This window comes from Lepisosteus platostomus, chromosome 1 (assembly GCF_059453375.1).
Source record: "Lepisosteus platostomus isolate fLepPlt1 chromosome 1, fLepPlt1.hap1, whole genome shotgun sequence".
Classification (NCBI taxonomy): Eukaryota; Metazoa; Chordata; class Actinopteri; order Semionotiformes; family Lepisosteidae; genus Lepisosteus; species Lepisosteus platostomus.
Genome location: NC_142611.1, coordinates 73,159,694 through 73,177,347, shown reverse-complemented (window position 1 = coordinate 73,177,347; position 17,654 = coordinate 73,159,694). Strand labels below are relative to the sequence as shown.

At 39.2% G+C, this 17,654-nt stretch overlaps 1 long non-coding RNA gene across 2 annotated transcripts in view; it reads right to left on the bottom strand.

Annotated features, from left to right (window-relative positions):
* Positions 1-10,450: 10,450 nt before the first annotated feature.
* Positions 10,451-17,654, bottom strand: part of LOC148678703 (uncharacterized) — a 40,266-nt gene continuing 33,062 nt past the window's right edge. The window contains exons 2-3 of one of the 2 annotated variants that reach the window (XR_015939727.1): positions 12,666-17,367; positions 10,451-10,762 (exon numbers count right to left, since the gene is read on the bottom strand). This is a non-coding gene — a long non-coding RNA (uncharacterized LOC148678703). The remainder of the gene's footprint in view (positions 10,763-12,665; positions 17,368-17,654) is intronic. The other variant, XR_015939726.1, reaches the window with a different exon arrangement.

The window sequence follows — 17,654 nt, the reverse complement described above, 5'->3', positions numbered from 1 at the left end:
GGACTCAACATATGGTGGCCTCTTTCACATGCTGCAGTTTCTGAGCATTGCAAGAGGAGCCAGGCTAGGAGCAGTTAAGCTAATTCCTAGTCTGAAAGGAATGCGACAAGGGGACTTGATTCAAGTTTTAAAAAGCCGGAAAGCCAAAGAGAAATTCTTCAGAGTGGGAGAAAACAGGAGACAATCGATAATTAGAAAGTCTTCAGAGGGGGAGTAAACAGGAGACAATCGATAATTTCTTTTTCATTTCAGCTAGCAGCAAGCTGTAGACAAGCTCTTTCAAACCATTCACCCATCAAGTCATTCAGCTCTGGGCTTGTTTCACGATCCACAGCAACTTCCAGCACATAGAGAAATAGTTTTTTTTTTCCACAAATACAGTACATCTCTAATATTTAATTTCTTTATTAAAGCAGATGAGTCAATTGAGAAGTAAATTCCAATTTACAAAAATGACCTAGAGACACATAAATAGAGCACAGCATTCACTGCAGCAATCTGAGTGAAATATTGTACTGTACTGTACCTTGCTCCAGGGAACAGCACCCTAGCAACCAGACGAACAACCAAACAATAAAACAGGCCAAATGGCCTCATCCCATGTGTAACATTTCTCATTTTTTATATCTTTTCAAATGGCTCATTTACAGCAGTCAGAAAACTTGCATGCTCAAGCTTTTATGCTTTTATTAGAACTACAGTAATAACCCCTCTGTGGTAATCAAGACGTGACCACAGGAGTTGAGAAGACAGGTGTACGACTCAGTAAAGAAAATTTCTACATTTAAACATTATACTGAAATTCCAAAAGACATACAGCTTGCAGGTTTTCATAGATGCGATAAAAATTCTTACTGATGTGGTGAAAAACATGTGGTCTTCGCTAACGTGTAAAGCACAAGTATTGAGATGTAGGGAGTTCCCACAGAGCTCGGTTTATAATTCCCACAGTGGTTACAGCTCTAGCTTGTTTATTACAGTAGCTCAGATCTGCTACTGAATAGATGTTCAGAATAATCTAAATTTTCAAATTATTGACCTGCCTGGACTTAAATTTTCAATGGCTTGTATTTTAATGTCTGTTTTTTTTCTATTTAAAAAATACAGATGTGTTTTGCATTCAGATTCTGCTTACACAAGCCTTCTTTATTTTTTATATCACCATGCATATCACCATGCAGCTCTCAACTGGCTACCCACTGAAGCTAAGCAGCGTTGAGCCTGGTCAGTACCTGGATGAGAGTCCTTATGGGAAGCTATGGTTGCTGCTGGAAGTGATGTTAGTGGGTCCAAGGGGGAGCGTGTGGTCTGTGTGGGTCCTAATGCCCTGGTATAGTGGCACGGACACTATACTGTAGTGGGCGCCGTCTTTCGGATGAGATGTTAAACCAAGCTCCTGACTCTCAGTGGTCATTAAAGATCCCAGGGCATTTCTCGATAAAAGTAGGGAGTTATCCCAGTGTCTGGGCCCAAATTTCCCCCCTCGGCCATTACCGTGGCCTCCAAATTGTCTCCATGTATGACTGGCTTGCACTTGCTCTGCGATGGACAGGCGCCCCATCCAGAGTGTACCCTGTCTTGCGCTCATTGCTTGCCACGTAGGCTCCAGCTTCCTGCAACACCGTATGGTATAAAGCGGTTTGGCAAATGACATGACATAAAACATGATTTTGATTATTATTACTTTCATTTAACCTGGTTATACAACTGTCTGTTAAAGCCACGAGCCATATCATCCTGCAACTCACAACTGGCAACCCACTGAAGCTAAGCAGTTGTGAGCCTGGGCAGTACCTGGATGGAAGACCTCCTGGGAAAAACTAAGGTTGCTGCTGGAAGAGGTGTTAGTGGGGCCAGCAGGGGGCGCTCAGCCTGTGGTCCAGCTGGGTCCTAATGCCCCAGTATAGTGACGGGGACACTATACTGTTAATAAGCTCCGTCCTTCGGATGAGACGTAAAACTCACGTCCTGACTCTCTGTGGTCATTAAAAATCCCAGGGTGTTTCTCGAAAAGAGTAGGGGTGTAACCCCGGTGTCCTGGCCAAATTTCCCATGCCTCCTAATAATCCCCCTCTATGAATTGGCTACATTACTTTGTTCTCCCCCCCCTCCCACTCCGATGACAGGTGGAGCGACGCGCCGGTTGGAGTATTTCTCGATCGCAGTTAATGGCAACGTCAGCTCAAAGATTTGGTTCAAACCACCAAATGGAGACTGGTGTGCCGACAAGCGGACCCTGCTGATGTGGGATTAACACTAGGAAAGAGAAATACACTATGGGAAATGTTCAATTGAACTGCTACCATCTTACATGTCTTGGCTACATACAGTACATATGAAGCAGAATTAAAAGTGTTTTTAGACAGTTCTGTTCCTTATGCAAAATTACAGACATTTTATTTGCATATTCCTGAATACTGAAGTATTTTAGGAAGGATCATTTTGGCTTAACCCATCTGGTTCAGGGGCAGCCCCCTGGCTGTAGGATGAGGAGACAGGAACCCCACTCAGAGAGGGGGGTTAACCAAGGTGTAGCTGCAAGATGGCGATCGGCTGGAGGAAGGACGCATGAGACAAATGCACAAAGAGATGTTTGTTGTGAAACATATATAATTGTTTTCAGTAATGAGTATGATTTGAAACTGTGAATTAGGTGAGGTGATGTTGTCATTAGCCTTCAGGAATATCAGTGAAAAACTCCCATTTAAGGTATGTTGATCATACTGATAATCTCAGTAGAGGTGACATCATTGTCTGCATTGGTCTGCTTAGACAATATCCATGAAGTGACATTAAGTCTTTTTCAAAGGGTTGGTGTCTTACATACAGTAGTGAAGAGTTTATTGCAATTTTATTTGAAAAATTACCTGTCATTGATACTATTTTTTTTGTTTTCATGAACACCCTGATTGTGGAAAGTGCATCCATCTAGTTTGTTAGACTGGTTTTCTGGTGATATGGTCTTGTGAAATGTACTTGGAGACTAAACTCTCCACAAGACATGTCACAATTGCTTGGTCTGATCACCGCCACTGTCACGCCCTCTGCAGCCAGAGGGCGCTCCTTCTCTGTCCTGTCCCTAGTTTCCGGTCTGCTGTCCTTCCTGTCCCTCTCTTTCCCTTGGGCTATATATTTCCGGGTCTTGCACTCTGTCCTCGCTCAGCATTGACGTTCGGATGTCCTGAGACCCACCTAGCACCAGGGCGCCCCACATCCGCTCCCTGAGGGCATAGGTTTCTATACGGCATTCCTGAACTCTTTGCACTAATGAGCCCGGGCCTTTTTCCCGTCTCGCCGCTACGCATATGGGTCTTTTTCCGCTCTCCTGCTCCCCACGGTTAGTCCCTTTGGACGTCCGTGACAGCCACATGTCTATGTCATTAATTCACTCAAAAAAAATGAATTTCTGAGCTACCAGATTGGGATTTGGCTTAAAAATGAACGAAAGTGTGCACATGCATAACATTTGGACTGTCATTGCTTTCAACAAGGCACTCATGCCACACTTTCGTTTATTGTTTTAGTGCATTTCATATTGTGTATTTAGAGTTTTAGAAGGTTTTTGATAAACTCCCACATAAATGGCTGATTCTCAAATTGTAGTCTGTAGACATTCGGGAAAACGTGAGTTTGGATTGAGAATTGCGTATTAAATAGAAAACAGTACAGACAGATAAAAAAGGAGTGTATGACAGGGTTTATTTCGATTTTGAGAAGGCTTTTGATGCAGTTTCTAATTTGATTAATTTAACAGACTGCAGGCTTTAGGTATTCAAGGTGTTTTGTTCGGTAATTCATGTACATGGATGAATAATTTGTCAATGGGCAAGAAACTGTACACGTAAGGAGTAAAAGCTTAGTGGAGAACCACAGGGATCTGTATTGGATGACTACTGTTCTTCATTGATATTGATGATCTAGAATATGTTATAGTTAGTAAACTAGTCACATTTGTAGATGAAATCAAATTAGAATTAATAAAATTCATAAATGTTTTGATAAAATTCACAACTGGGTAAAAACCTTGAAGTTTAATGTAGACAAGGCCAGTGTTTCGCAAGCAGATTGTAAAACCATAAGCTAGAAACACAAAATGGCAAACACTGAGCTGCTGGTAAGAGGCTATTTATAAAAAAGGCTTGGGTGTTTATGCTGACACTTTGTTATATCTACTTGAGTTTTTGAGGAAGAAATTTAAAAAATCAAACAAACTTCTAGCAGACATAGCCAAAACATGTGGAATATAAATCAAGGGAGTTTAAATTACAATTGGATCACAAGCTAGTAAGGCCTCATTTACAGTTTGGTTACCACATTATATAAAAGATACTGCTGCTGTGGAATCTGTCCAGAGACCAAACAATGTCAGGGGTCAAGGGCATGTCACACTGACAGGCTGAAGGAACAGAACATTTTTAGAATTTGACAGAGAAGACGAGCAGGGGACCTCATACATCCACACGTTTTCTAACTGCTTTTGCCAATACAGGAACGTGGAGGAGCCAGAAACCTGCAAGCAATGAGCTCAAGGCAGGATACACCCTGGCCAGGACAGCACTCCATCACAGAGCACATAGACACCAACAGTCACGATCTCATCCAACAAGATTCCCATGCGGAAGCACACTGGCGCTAATTACACTACAGCCCCGAGCATTTCTTCTAAACGACAACGTTCCTGTCAATCGACCAACCACGACACTCCACCTATCAACGCAACTTCCTCCTCTCACAATATTTAAACCCTCTTAAACCATTTGCTCTGCCCTGCAGAGCTTCTACCTTGCTGTCCTTTTCCAGTCTTCTAAGCCCTTTATGATAAGAACTACGGAACTCACCCTTGACCAAGTCACTCGCCTAGCCCTCTCCTGGATCGAGAGCCTTCTCTGCGCCCTTTATGATACGAATTACGGAACTCGCCCTTGACCACGTCGCTCGCCTACCCCTCTCTTGCATTGGAAGCTACTGGGTCTTTTCCCTTTGTCTCCTGACCACCTGAGGTACCGCACTGGGTCCATCCTCCCGATTGGTCTGCTGATCATTCGTGACACCAACACTTACACACTTACGCCAGGATCACAGGATCAATTTAACAGGGATCTTATTTTTAGACTTTTAATAAGCTAAAGGGTTGTTTTAAACCTTTATGTTGCTGAATGCTGTTTTGGATTATTGTATTGTTGTTGCATTGTATTTAAATTCCTTTAGGGCCAATAAAGGTTAATTCATTCAAATGAATGAATTATGGGTGATCTGAAATGGATACAGAAAAGAAAAAAGTAAAACACCCGTTTTACAGGCCTACAAATAGTTATTCAGAATCATGTCACTTAATTAACATCGGCCATACCAAGATGTACAGTTTAGAAGCATTTAATCTAAAACACTGATTAATAATGTTCACTGGTTTATATTATGGCTTTGCAGTTGTGTTTTTACTTTGCTTGAATTTTGGAATTTAAACTTCAAACCTGCAAGAGTCACTGATTTTAATAGTTACATATCATTATCACTGTAAGTACAGGTGCACATGGACAGTTGTCACTTAACCAACCCAAAGTGTAAACAGGAGAACAATGAATGTGTGATTCATAAAATTCAGTAAAACAGTACTAAAGTCTAAATTTTTCTACACTTAAAGTGGGCAAGCGTGTGGAAAGTGTGTACAGTATTTCCCTTCTGTTTTTTGAAAGAATCCCAAAGAACAAAAAAAATCCCTGTGAATTCTGTTTTCCATTTGTAACGTTTTACATCCTACACACTAGTAGGGAAACACAGTTATAAGAATCATCTCTCTCCCCCAAAACGGCCTTTTTCCTTTTTGACTGATTGATATTTCTCCCCCTTCCTCCTGTTACCCAAACAGAAAAATAAAATACATCTCTCACCTAGAATCCCTTACCACATCAGAAACTTGCTTACTCCTCCATCAAAGCATGAAGTGTAGCGCAGTTTTACACTTGGGGGAATGGGCTTTTCGAGCTTTTAAGTGCATGATCTCTTCTTTTCAAAACAAATACATTAAATTAAAAAAACAAGAGATATGCTGTAACTATTTTAAGGTGTACTGTTTATATGACAGTATAAACTGAACATTTTCAGAACAAATACAATACAAAGACCCTCTATAAAATAAAAAAAAGAATGAGTAACTGGCTCCTGGGAATCCACCACAACAGAAGTAATACTGAAATAAAATTATTAAGAAGCGATTTGAGTATTTAATAAAAAAGAGGGACACAGAAACGCTGCAGTTGTTTTTGTGAATGGATTTTTCTATTGAAGACATACCTGGCCATAAATTGTTCATTTTAAGAAATTGCAAGTCTGCATTTAATTCTAAATTTAATACAGACTTAACGCTTTAAAATAAAACCTTTAACATGCCATACTTTTAATAAGAAACTTCAGCTGATAATGATAGCCTTTGAATCATGACAGGTGAATTCCATATCTACATGACGAGCATACTGGACAAAATTTAAATCGGATTTAAATCGGAGTTCAGGACCCTATGCAGACGGTATAATCCAGGAGTAAGTGTACACGGACAAGGGGAGGAGACGACGAGGGTCAGGGCAGGTTGACAAACAGGAGGGCATGATGACAGTGAACTGGTGCTCAGGGGGGGTGGCATGTCCATGGCCTGGTAATCCAAACAAGACTCTGAGCCCCGGACTCAGCAGGGTCAGGAAGTTGATAGGCCCTCAAGCCGCGGACATAGGGTGACTTGGTGGTAGGTGGGCCTCCGGGCGTCCGTCTTCCAATGCAGAGCCCAGAATAGTGTGAGAGTCTGGCTTAAATAAGGAGGGGCAGGATAGGAGGCAGGTGCACATAATCAACTAAAATGTGAAAGAGTCGCAGCGCCCTTAAGAGGAGGGATTATGATTGTGACAGAGCCTAGAGATACCAATACCAATTCCAGTAATAGCCTTACACTTGTATAGCGCTTTTCTGGACACTCCAATCAAAGTGCTTTACAGGTAATGGGGATGCCTCTCCACCATCACCCCTACGCTTTTCAAGAAATGGCCCAGGATTTTTAATGGCTACAGAGAGTAAAGACCTCAGTTTTGCGTCTCATCCAAAGGAAAGCGTCTTTTTTGCAGTGTAGTGCCCCCCTCGCTAGTGTTTACTATTAACGCAAAATAGTTCAAATCTGCTTTGCTATTTCTGGCTTTAGCTTTGATTTGTGAACAATCAGCCAGCACAATAAACCAATTCTGATATTTTTGATTTAAAGAAAAAAAAAACAATTACAAGTCGCCATTAATCATTTTCCTAAGTCACTTCTACAAGATCAGTGACAAACCTTTGATATTTGATTCTTGCTGCTTCCATGTTACACTTTACATAAGACCTCCACTGAATACTTTGCTTATGATTTAAAATTGAAATTGTCCCAAATTTTTCCAGGTGCCTCTCTGGTTCATTCTGTTGTATAGTGCAGATCTCAGACTCATCAAACTTACAAGGTGCTGTACTAAACTGCTTTATCTTTTCAGGATTCAGGATCCATGACACTAATACTCACTTTAGACTTCAGATGCTGAAGAAACACTTTATACATCCACAATGGGTCACCACATGCCTCACATCACTACAAAGCCTGTTTGGGAAATTATTCCCAAACTTAGAAGGTATTATTCTAGGTTCCTATTCATTTGGCCACAGTTCTTTTACACTTATCTGCCTTCATAGTGGCTTGCAGGTTTCTAGTTGTTATTTGTATGCATTATTCTAATATAATGATAAAAAAATAATTTGATTAACTGATGGTTTAATCTGTGACATCCAGAATAGAATATTTCTGTTAAGATATAAACTATCAAGTCTACTTTCACTTTTTATATCGCCAAACCAGCAAAATAATCTCTTGTTTCTGTGTACACAGTTGCAGATTGTAGACTTAATTGGCCCTCTTTCGACTCTCTCTTTCGAGGCTCCCCAATTTGGCCTCATTTCAGACAAAGCAGAAGTGCATCAAACACATTGGTTACAGCAAATATATGAGAAACAGATATTATATGGTCAATAAACCTACATCCACTTAATATCAATGGGCTTGGTAATATCAACTACTAACATAATCACAGTTAAACCACTACTCTAATCATAACAGAGTCTTATAAAGTCATCTATGGTATACACTCTAAATGTCTCTTGGTTCTGTTATGATTACTAGTAATAGTGACAAGTAATTTGTCTGATACTTTTATCCAGAGTGACTTACATTTGTACAGCAGAGCAGTTTACTGGAGCAATCTAAATTAAGTGCCTTGTTCAAGGGTACGATAGGCATGTTTCACCTGGGTTCTGAACCCACAGCCTCTTGAGCTCTAACCACCACTTCATATAGCTGCCGAATCATGATGCTCCAGTAATGATACTTCACGCTGTGAGTAATGCCATAAAACCATGCGACGACACTTGCTAGCACAACAAGACCACCTCCAGACATCCTGATACATACAAAAACGCTGTGCGAATGTGATGAGACCCTGGGTGTGATATCACTGTAGCAGTCTAACTGTACATTGAAACCTGTTACGCATACAATACACTGGGAGAACTCTTTGCATTACACTGTAGCCTTTTAAATTGCAGCCTGTTACAAATCAATGACAAGCTCATTCCTGAGTGCCAGCCAACAGTAAACAGCAAATAATGTCCATCATTTCTTTCATTTCAAAAAGTGCCAGTACACCTACAGTAGATGATTTAAAACTTTGTGGCATTTCAGAGTTGTTTTTTTCATCCTTAGCCACTTGTTATCTCTTTGACACTTCAGGCTTTATTTGTAGACCTGTAGTACTGGAGAATCCTTTTCTCTGGTCAATATAATTTTCTTTTTGCTGCTATGACTGCATGATATACGTTTTGAACTGCACTTACAGCTCAGTATGTTTCTTCTCATGTTTCATGGAACACCTTTTAATTAATATTTTTTAAACTATTAATTCATCCATATACATTAGGTCCCTGTTTCCTAAACTTTGATTAGCTCACCTCAATGATCCATTTATCTGTCTCAACGTTTTTTGAAAATAGAGCCATGTGTTGTTCCACAATTTTAACTATTTTACCAATTTTCACTATTTATGATGATCTGTTCTTCTCTCCTTTCTGCTTATGTTATGCACCTCAGAGAGGATTATTTTTAGACAACAAAGGTGTGTTTGCACAGAAGATCTGTGAGGGAAATGTGTGTATGCAAATTTACTTTTACATACCCTGCATGACACTTTCTTGCACAACTCTAGGATATATTCTGCTTGTGCAGTGAAAACACAAACACCTGCCAAAACACATCTGTTCTCTGTTCTGTTTTTAAAGTGATGAGAAGTGTTCAGTTACTATTTATGTCCTTAACCTTCTCTTTCTTCGCCACCCCCTTTCTTCTTCGGTACCTGTATCATAAAGGAGTGGGAGAGCACAAAACCACTTAGTGTTTTTGAAACACCAAGGTGGTTTTCAGTTGTGCAGAAAGCATTGTGGCACCCAGATTTCCTGATGTTCCACATGGCTTTTTTAAAAAAAAAACAGGTACATCACATGTCACAAGCAATTGCTCACCAAGTGAGGGAATGTTGGTCTTGGAATCCTAGGAGAAATCCTAAGACACAAAGTCTTTCTCTTGCAGATCTAGCCCAGAGACCTTCATTACTGGAAACTATATTTGAGGAAGGTCTGTCAAGAAGGAAAGCAGGTGTCATGTCTTTGCATGAGGACTGGTGGGTGTGTGGAAGAACTTAGTAAGCCAAGTCGAAAATGCTGATTCTCTAGGACTTTTTTTAGGCCCAAAGATCAACAAGTCTAGTTTATACCAACTGAACATCATATGTAGTTTCACCCTCTCTTATGCAAAACTTTGTCTTGCACATATGTGGGCTATCCCAGTGCTGGAGGGTCTTTCTGCACATATTATAGCTGCCTTTAGTTCACTATCAGCTTAAAACCTGCCATCACGACAACTGACTGAGGTACCGTACAGTAGTTGATAATTAAGCAATTGAGAGTTAGGGTGGAACAAAACCAGAAGATCCTGTATGCCTCTAGCAATAGAGCTGGCCATCAGTGCTGTAACAAGATGGTTATATTCAGGCATTATTGTGTTGGTGGGTTCTTGTTTCATTGTCGCTATGGACATTAAGAAGCAAGGGCCATTGTGAGGCAGATTAACCTGACTAACCAGGCAAGATTGTTCACAGGCCATCTATTATGTTGAAGAGGAAGTCTTCATTGGAGATTAAATCTTCTGTTAGATACGTGGTTCTAATGTGGGAATTGCTGATGTTTGATTAAATATATGTGCTGAAATACGCGTTCTGAGACTTTGCAAAGCTAGCACACAAAGCCTGGGAAAAATGTGTATTTGATATCTCATCATACTTTTAGAATTATTTCAAAGACCATATTCGAAAGAAGATATCAGTACAATTATTCCAAATTGAGTGAGTAAAGATTTTAATTTGCTAATAGATCATAAAAATTACAAATGCAAGGAGGCCATTCAATCCATCTAGCTTGTTTTCTTACTGTAGGAGCAAATTAATCTGAGGATCTTGTCCTGTTGTCCATTGAAGGAAACAAGGGCCTTGGCTTGAAACAACATGGCTGGCTGTGCAGCATCTTCAATATTCCCACAACCCCTCTTCTTCTGCCTCTGCTTCTTCTGTTCCCAGTTGTAAATGTCCTTCTCCATAGGTGCCACTTGTGTTCTGTGCTTTGCTGGTTTGCATTTCACTGTTGAATCCATTGGCTTGGGTAAATGAAACAACACAAATGTGTGTTCAGTGTTAAAATCAGACAAAGTAAGCAGGATACAGGAAAAACAGTCTAATAATGTGGTTACGGCTTTTTTTAGTAGGATACAGTAATGATTTTGACAGGTTATAATTGGACATATTTTTCAATATCTGCTTAGAATGAATAAAATTGTGCAAGACTGTTGTCAATGAGCTGTTTAGATGTACAATGAGGTACTTGAGGTACTCAAAGAGTTTCTAGGAAAAGAAGACAGCTAGAATGTCTATTGGCTAACACAAATCTTTAAATATACACATTTTATTACTATTTATGTAAAGTGATTAATATGTTTTTATTATGTATCAAATTGTATCAAATATTCTAATTAGGCCTTAATAGTCAGTTGTACATTTTAACACAATAAATTAAATTACATTTTAAATACATATTCTAATATGTCTGCAAAATGGAAATGATCTGTCAACACAGACACCTAAATGTTTTTTCATAAGTAGCTTCGTCGAGCTTGGTGTTTCCCTTGTTATATTTATAGTCTATGTTTCTGTTATCTGCATGTAACTCTGTCCACAATCTTGTCTACATTAAATGTTATCTCTCAGGTGTTTCCCAGTCCTTTGTCAGATTCATTTTGAATTTAATTTGCTTCTTCTACAATGCTTGCTTATTCTTCAATTCTGTGCAAACTTGACTAATTTTCTATAGAAACTGATAGAAATTAGGAAAAGCAGTGGTCCTGAAACAGACCTTTTTAGTGCTCCAGTAATGACAGTACATCATTCCAATTTGAGAGTCCAGCTCTGATCTGTATTAATTTCTATCCATCAATCAATCAGTTCTCAATCCAAATTCAATCAAAAAACTTAATGCCCACCACCTGCAATTCAAGAAATATTTTTTTCAGGGTATCTTTTTTTCAAAAAATCCTATGTGTACCACGCCATATGCTCTGATTCTACCTGTTACTTCTGCTGCTTGCTCAAAGAAAGAACATGTTAGCTAAGCGAGATCTACATCCTGGAGCTGTTATAATAACCTCTCTAGTGTGCAAAGAAACATTTTTGTGAACCCTCAATATTGTTCTCTGCAAATGCCTTTGCACCTGGATATACAGTATGGGAGCTAGGGTGCTATACAGAGGTTACAGTATAGATAGGCTTAACTGCAGTGTAGCTAAAATCTGATTTGGTATGTGCTTGCTGTGGTGGGATTTAGCTCCTCAGCCCCCTTCATCTAAGTTTGTCTCCCTTTATCACAATTTTCTGCTAGCGGCATTGCTAACGGGCAAGCCAGCACGTCCCAGAGGTTGGAGTTCTTGTACAAAACTATTTTCTTCCGGTTTCCATTTTATTTACGGCATCCACCCAAACTGTTTTTTCTATATTTTGACTGTTGATTACTATTTATGTAACTGTAGCCAATTCACTTTCTGTAAGGTGTTTGAAAGTGTTACCGATCTTGTTCCTTCCTTGCACAGGCAGAGGCGATCTTTGCAGAAAATGACCGAAGGCTCGCTGGTATTAGTTTTTTGATGGCTCAGTGAAAGGATGAGGAATGCTTTCTGGAAAGTTTGCTGATAGGTTGGTACATTGCAACATGTAGTCATCTGGACATTGAGTTTCCAAACAAACTAGTCTTTAGTTTGCAACATCTCCTGCTATTGACTCCTACACTGCAGACATTTTTTGCTTTTTTCATAAAAAAAACTTTCAAAGACAATATGCAATATGTTTAAAAACAACAAAGATGCTATTTTCACTTCAAATAGGAATAATGTTACCCACTGCCTAATAAAATCTAATCATTTTACCTTCAAAAATTTATAGAAACGTGTACTATAACGTCTTTATCATTGAACTTTTTTGCCTGAAACGCTTTCATAAAAGACAGTTTATCACCTGTAGTAATCTCAGGTTGCGGTTTTCTGAAAGTTGAGATAAACAGTTGTCTTTGATCTTTGAAGCAAACAACCTTAGAACCAATGCAAAAAGAGGAGATTTTTTTTTATTTTCTATAAAAAAGGAAATAAGTTCTCAAAAGCATTGTTAGGAAAAGAACAACAAACAATTTAAAGGCAAAAATGAGATTGTTAGATAAGGTTTCTTGCATGACATACAGTATTCTTAATCCAAAATCTGATTATAAAGGAAAGCTTCTATCCTGTCACCGTTAAAACGCTGAAAATTACTAACCACATGTCTCCTTGCAATAAGAGGACATATACTGTATGCCTCTGTCAGATGTATTACTTTTCCATTAAAATGCATGTGTATCAAAACAATAGTGATTAACTCACTGACATTGGTAGGGAAATCCATATCCTGACTGTATGTCTTGCTGATAACAGTTTAAATTTGCCAAAGCTGAGGCAGAGCTCTGGGCTCTTGCCTGTACATGGGCTTACCCCACAAAAAAACATATTGTAGCCTTGTCCATCTTGGCCAGCCTGAGGAGCTTCTGTACATTAATAAGAGCTTCTAGACTACTGTACATGTGTAAGCTCTTTCTCGTGTTGCTTAAGCCGGCGTCACACTACAGGACTGGACATGACTTCTAGTTGGAGAGCATGTCAAATTTAACGACTGCAGTTGCTGAGTCTCGCTGCCTTTTCTGTCCTAGAGGGTGTCAAATTATTACCGGTGATGCTAAAAAGGAGGAATTAACAGCCTGTCAAGTGTAGCTCATCTGTTACCACACTACAATTTCTCTTTTTCAGTCTTGTCCCGCCCAACCACAGTACTTCAATCTGCTGGGATTCTGCCAGGCCCTGCAGAGGGGGGCCAGCAGGGCCACTGGGCCTGGGCTTCACCTCACAGTGAGGCCTCACCTCAGTCCAGGGTGCATGGTCCTCCACTTTAACCCTTTGGCTGTGTTTCTCGACTTGAGTCAAATTTTGAACTTTTACCATATACTGTGATTCTCGACTAAAGTCCACGGCTGTGAAAAAACGTACCCCTTTCAGTGCTGAATCCACCCTTCTTCGGGAGTTTCAAAATGCCTGCCTTAATCTTCCCATCATGCCATTCTTTACATAAAAATATTTTTACCACTCTTCCCAAACAATGAGGGGGCCTCACAATTTGAAACGGCCCTGGCCTGATTTGAGCTCTCGGAGGGCCTGGATTCTGCTCTTTAGTTTCTAGCGACTTTGTGCGACAGCTGTATAGTACATCACTTACAGTCAGGTGTTCGGTTCTTTCCTTTGGTCATTCTTGGAGGCATCAAAAAGGAAGACTTAGAGAGATGTTGTCAAAACATTGTAATTAAATGATGCAATGGGGCACTATATAACATCTAGCCATTTTCTAGATGCTTATTCAATTCACAGTCACAGGGGAGTCAGAGCCTGTCCTGGCAAGCAATGGGCACAAAGCATGACACACCCTGGACAGGACACCAGTCATTCACAGGGCACACACAGACACACAGGGCACAAAGAAACATACGCACACTAGGACCAGTTTACCCAAAAGCCAATTAAATTCCGGCATGTCTTTGGACTTTGGGAGGAAACAACTGTGAACAAAGGGAGAACATACAAACTCCACACAGATAACATCCCAGGAATTGAACCCAGGGCACCAGGGCTCAAGAAATGACTGGAACAGGTTCTCAGGTCAATTACTTACTAACTACCGAATGGGCAAGATGTGTCAAGTCATATAGTCTCTTCTCCTTTGTAATCTTTTTTTTTTGTTCGTCTGTTAAAATTTCCAACAATGCATCCTTTCTACCCAGGAGGCTTTACTTTCAGGTCCAAATGAGCTTTTACTTGCTTCTTTTAAAATGCAGCACAAGGAATATTTTTAATTAGAAGAAATCTGCATCTTTTTCCAGAAAGGTCAATTGAAAAATGTTAGTTTAATTCAATGTTTTGAGCGGGGTAACAGGGGGCTCTGTGAGAATCAAAGTCCAGAAGATAAGGGGAAAAAAAAGCCCTTTTATAGGCTTTCAGTACAGTATGTGTAAGTTAAATAAACCCATTTACTTATATGAAAGTTGTTGTAAATGTAATTAAGCTATCAGCACTCCATTAAATAGTATGTCATTACTATTTTAGACCAATGTGTCTTTATTTCCTAGATCACTTTAAATTGCAGAAAGACTGAAAACGTTGTTTTAACAATGTGTTATGAAGTCTACTGGTATAGGTGTTGGTACGCCATCATACTGTATTTCTGTTGACACAACAAAAGTGTAAAGTAGTGTTGCCACATCATTCACCCTTTAGGTATAGTTTGATAAGGTGATCTGGAGTTTACCACTTTGACTTTATGTGTGTGGTTGCTACAATGAAGAGCAGCATTATTGTAAAGTTGCCAGAGTGCTGAAAAGTTGTGACACCATGAGGTAATATGAATGTCAGTTTTTAAAGCAGAGGTAATATGAATGTCAGTTTTATTACATTCATTTGAAACATTCATTCAAATGTTCTGGCACTTAAATGTAGCTTTGTGGTACAATTGGAAAAATCTTAAATTTTGCATGTTCAAGTCCAAGTAACTTCTTCCAAACCTAGAAACATGCACAGTCTGAGTATCTTACATTGTAGTACATCTGGCATAACCAAACTACATCCTTCCAGAAACGTGAAAACCTTGCAAGATCTATCATAACCAAGCCACATCCTTCTAGCATCATTGTAAGTATCACACCGATATTGTGAAAGGGTTTTGTGTTAGATGGATTGCCATCCTCTGTAGCTAAAGTCAGAGGTGTTTTAGACCAGTTAATCAGTAATATGAGGCTGACTTCTATCTGTAACAGATTAGGGAAGAATGAAAAAGAGAAAATCTATGGGTCTTTATGGCAAGTAGCAGGGAACTAGAGCAAATTATAATTTTTAAGGAGAGTGTACATTCTTCTTTTCATTCATTTTTTTAACCATGCTTCTAACTGCCTATGATTTCTTATGACTCAAATTAATCTGTTTTTTTTTCCAAACATTAAATAGGTAGCACTTACTTTCTACCAGTGGGTGGAAAAAAAAAACCTCTTTATGGTCACCAGGTTTATTTGGAGTTAAATGTAAGCCTTAAAGTTTAATCAGCGCGTAACAGTCAAAGATTTGTGATGTACGTTTATGCTTTTTGAGCATCATTTTTCCAGCAAAAGAACTTTTGTCCCAGGCTCTTTTTTATGATTAAATTGTAATTATGTAACCAGTGACCAAATATTTCTGTGAGCAATTGTTTCAACTAATACTACGAAAAGAGTCAACCTATTCCAAATTCACTCGGTAAACACTGTGTTAGTAATTGTAAAGGGAATGATAAAACTGGGGAAAACCCCCGTCCCTCTGTGTCTGTCCCTACACACCTACATGGGTGATACAGAGAGCAGGGAAGCAAAGAACTAAGGTGTAATGTTCAAATATATGAATGAAACAATGAACAGCACGTTTGTTGTAGTCAAGTATAAACATACAGCTCCCACTCTTTCTCACTATAAATAGTTTAAATAGTCTGAATAAAACGTTAACACAGGACCAGACACAATACTTTTGATGGTTTCAGTTCTTATTGGCACCACACAAAAAAACTCTCCTAGCACTCTAACAGGAGAATAATATTGTACCTGATCTACAGATTCCACGGGGTTCTGGGAAATATGTTCCCCTCTTATTGTGTCTTTAATGAAAGTGTTTTCCACTGAGAAAAAGGTGAGTGATTTCTTTATTAGTAATGGTTTTCAAGCCCATCTGTTTCAGTGTTCATTTTAAGGTTGAGAAAGAAAAACAAAAATGGTTCTCAAGAGCATTTTTTGAAGAACTGTGTCAGACAATAGACAGCCTCCAAACCACATGGAGAGAAAGGGTATAACCCATAACTTTCAATTCACCATTTAATATAAAGGATCTATAATTTATTAGAAATAATTTATTTCTTTCATTTAATAAAATGCATATAAGTCTCGGGCAGCATGGATGTGCAGGGGTTAACATTGGTGCCACAAAGTGCTGGGACCCGGGGTCCTGTCTGTGTGGAGTTTGCACATTTTCCCAGTGTTCATATGGGTTTCCTCTCCATGCTCCAGTTTCCTCACACAGTCCAGAAACAAAACAATTGGCTCTAGGTGTGAGTGTGTGTCCGTCTGCATGATGATGGGCTGGTGTCCCATCCAGGGTGTACTTTGTACTTGTGTCTGTTGCTTGTCAGAATAGGCCCTGGCACCAACATGACCCTGAATTAGATACTTAGATAACATATTCAGCATTGTATAATGTCAATGAAGCACAAGAGCAAAAACATTTTGAACTCTTACTGAACACATTTCAGTATGATAAGTTGTTGGGGTATCAAAATTGGGACTGAATCATTTTTATATTATTTTGCTAACACATATAATAAAGTCTGGGGAGGACACAGTGGTTAGTGCTGCTGCAAGATCCTGGGTAAGCGCACCTTCTGTGTGGAGTTTGCATGTTATCTTGTGGGGCTGTAGATTTTCTCTTGTTTCCTCCCAACTCTCAAAGGCTGCTTGGCTATACTAGATTTCCCGTTCCATGTTGAGCAGGGGTAGAGCCCTGTCATCATTAATGTAGACTTCCTGGAGAAGCTCTACTGCAACACTATTTCTCACTGCAGCTGGGATAAGGTTCTGGTGAAGAAGAAGACAAAAAATAAAGACTAGTTTGATTTTGTGAAAGATACTACACAAAATTTTGATAGCGTTTCATTGGCCGTGCTTATAAACAATTTTGAGAGTAACATAAAAGCAACTAACTAGAAGCTAAGTTTAACTTCTTTTAACTCCAAAACATGTAATATACGATTATTTCAATACAAAATATATTTTTTAAATCTTTTTTGCAACAACGTTGAATTATTGTGCTATTGACTTATCATGTATGAAAAAGAGTTTTTCCAATTTGAAAACTCTTTTTC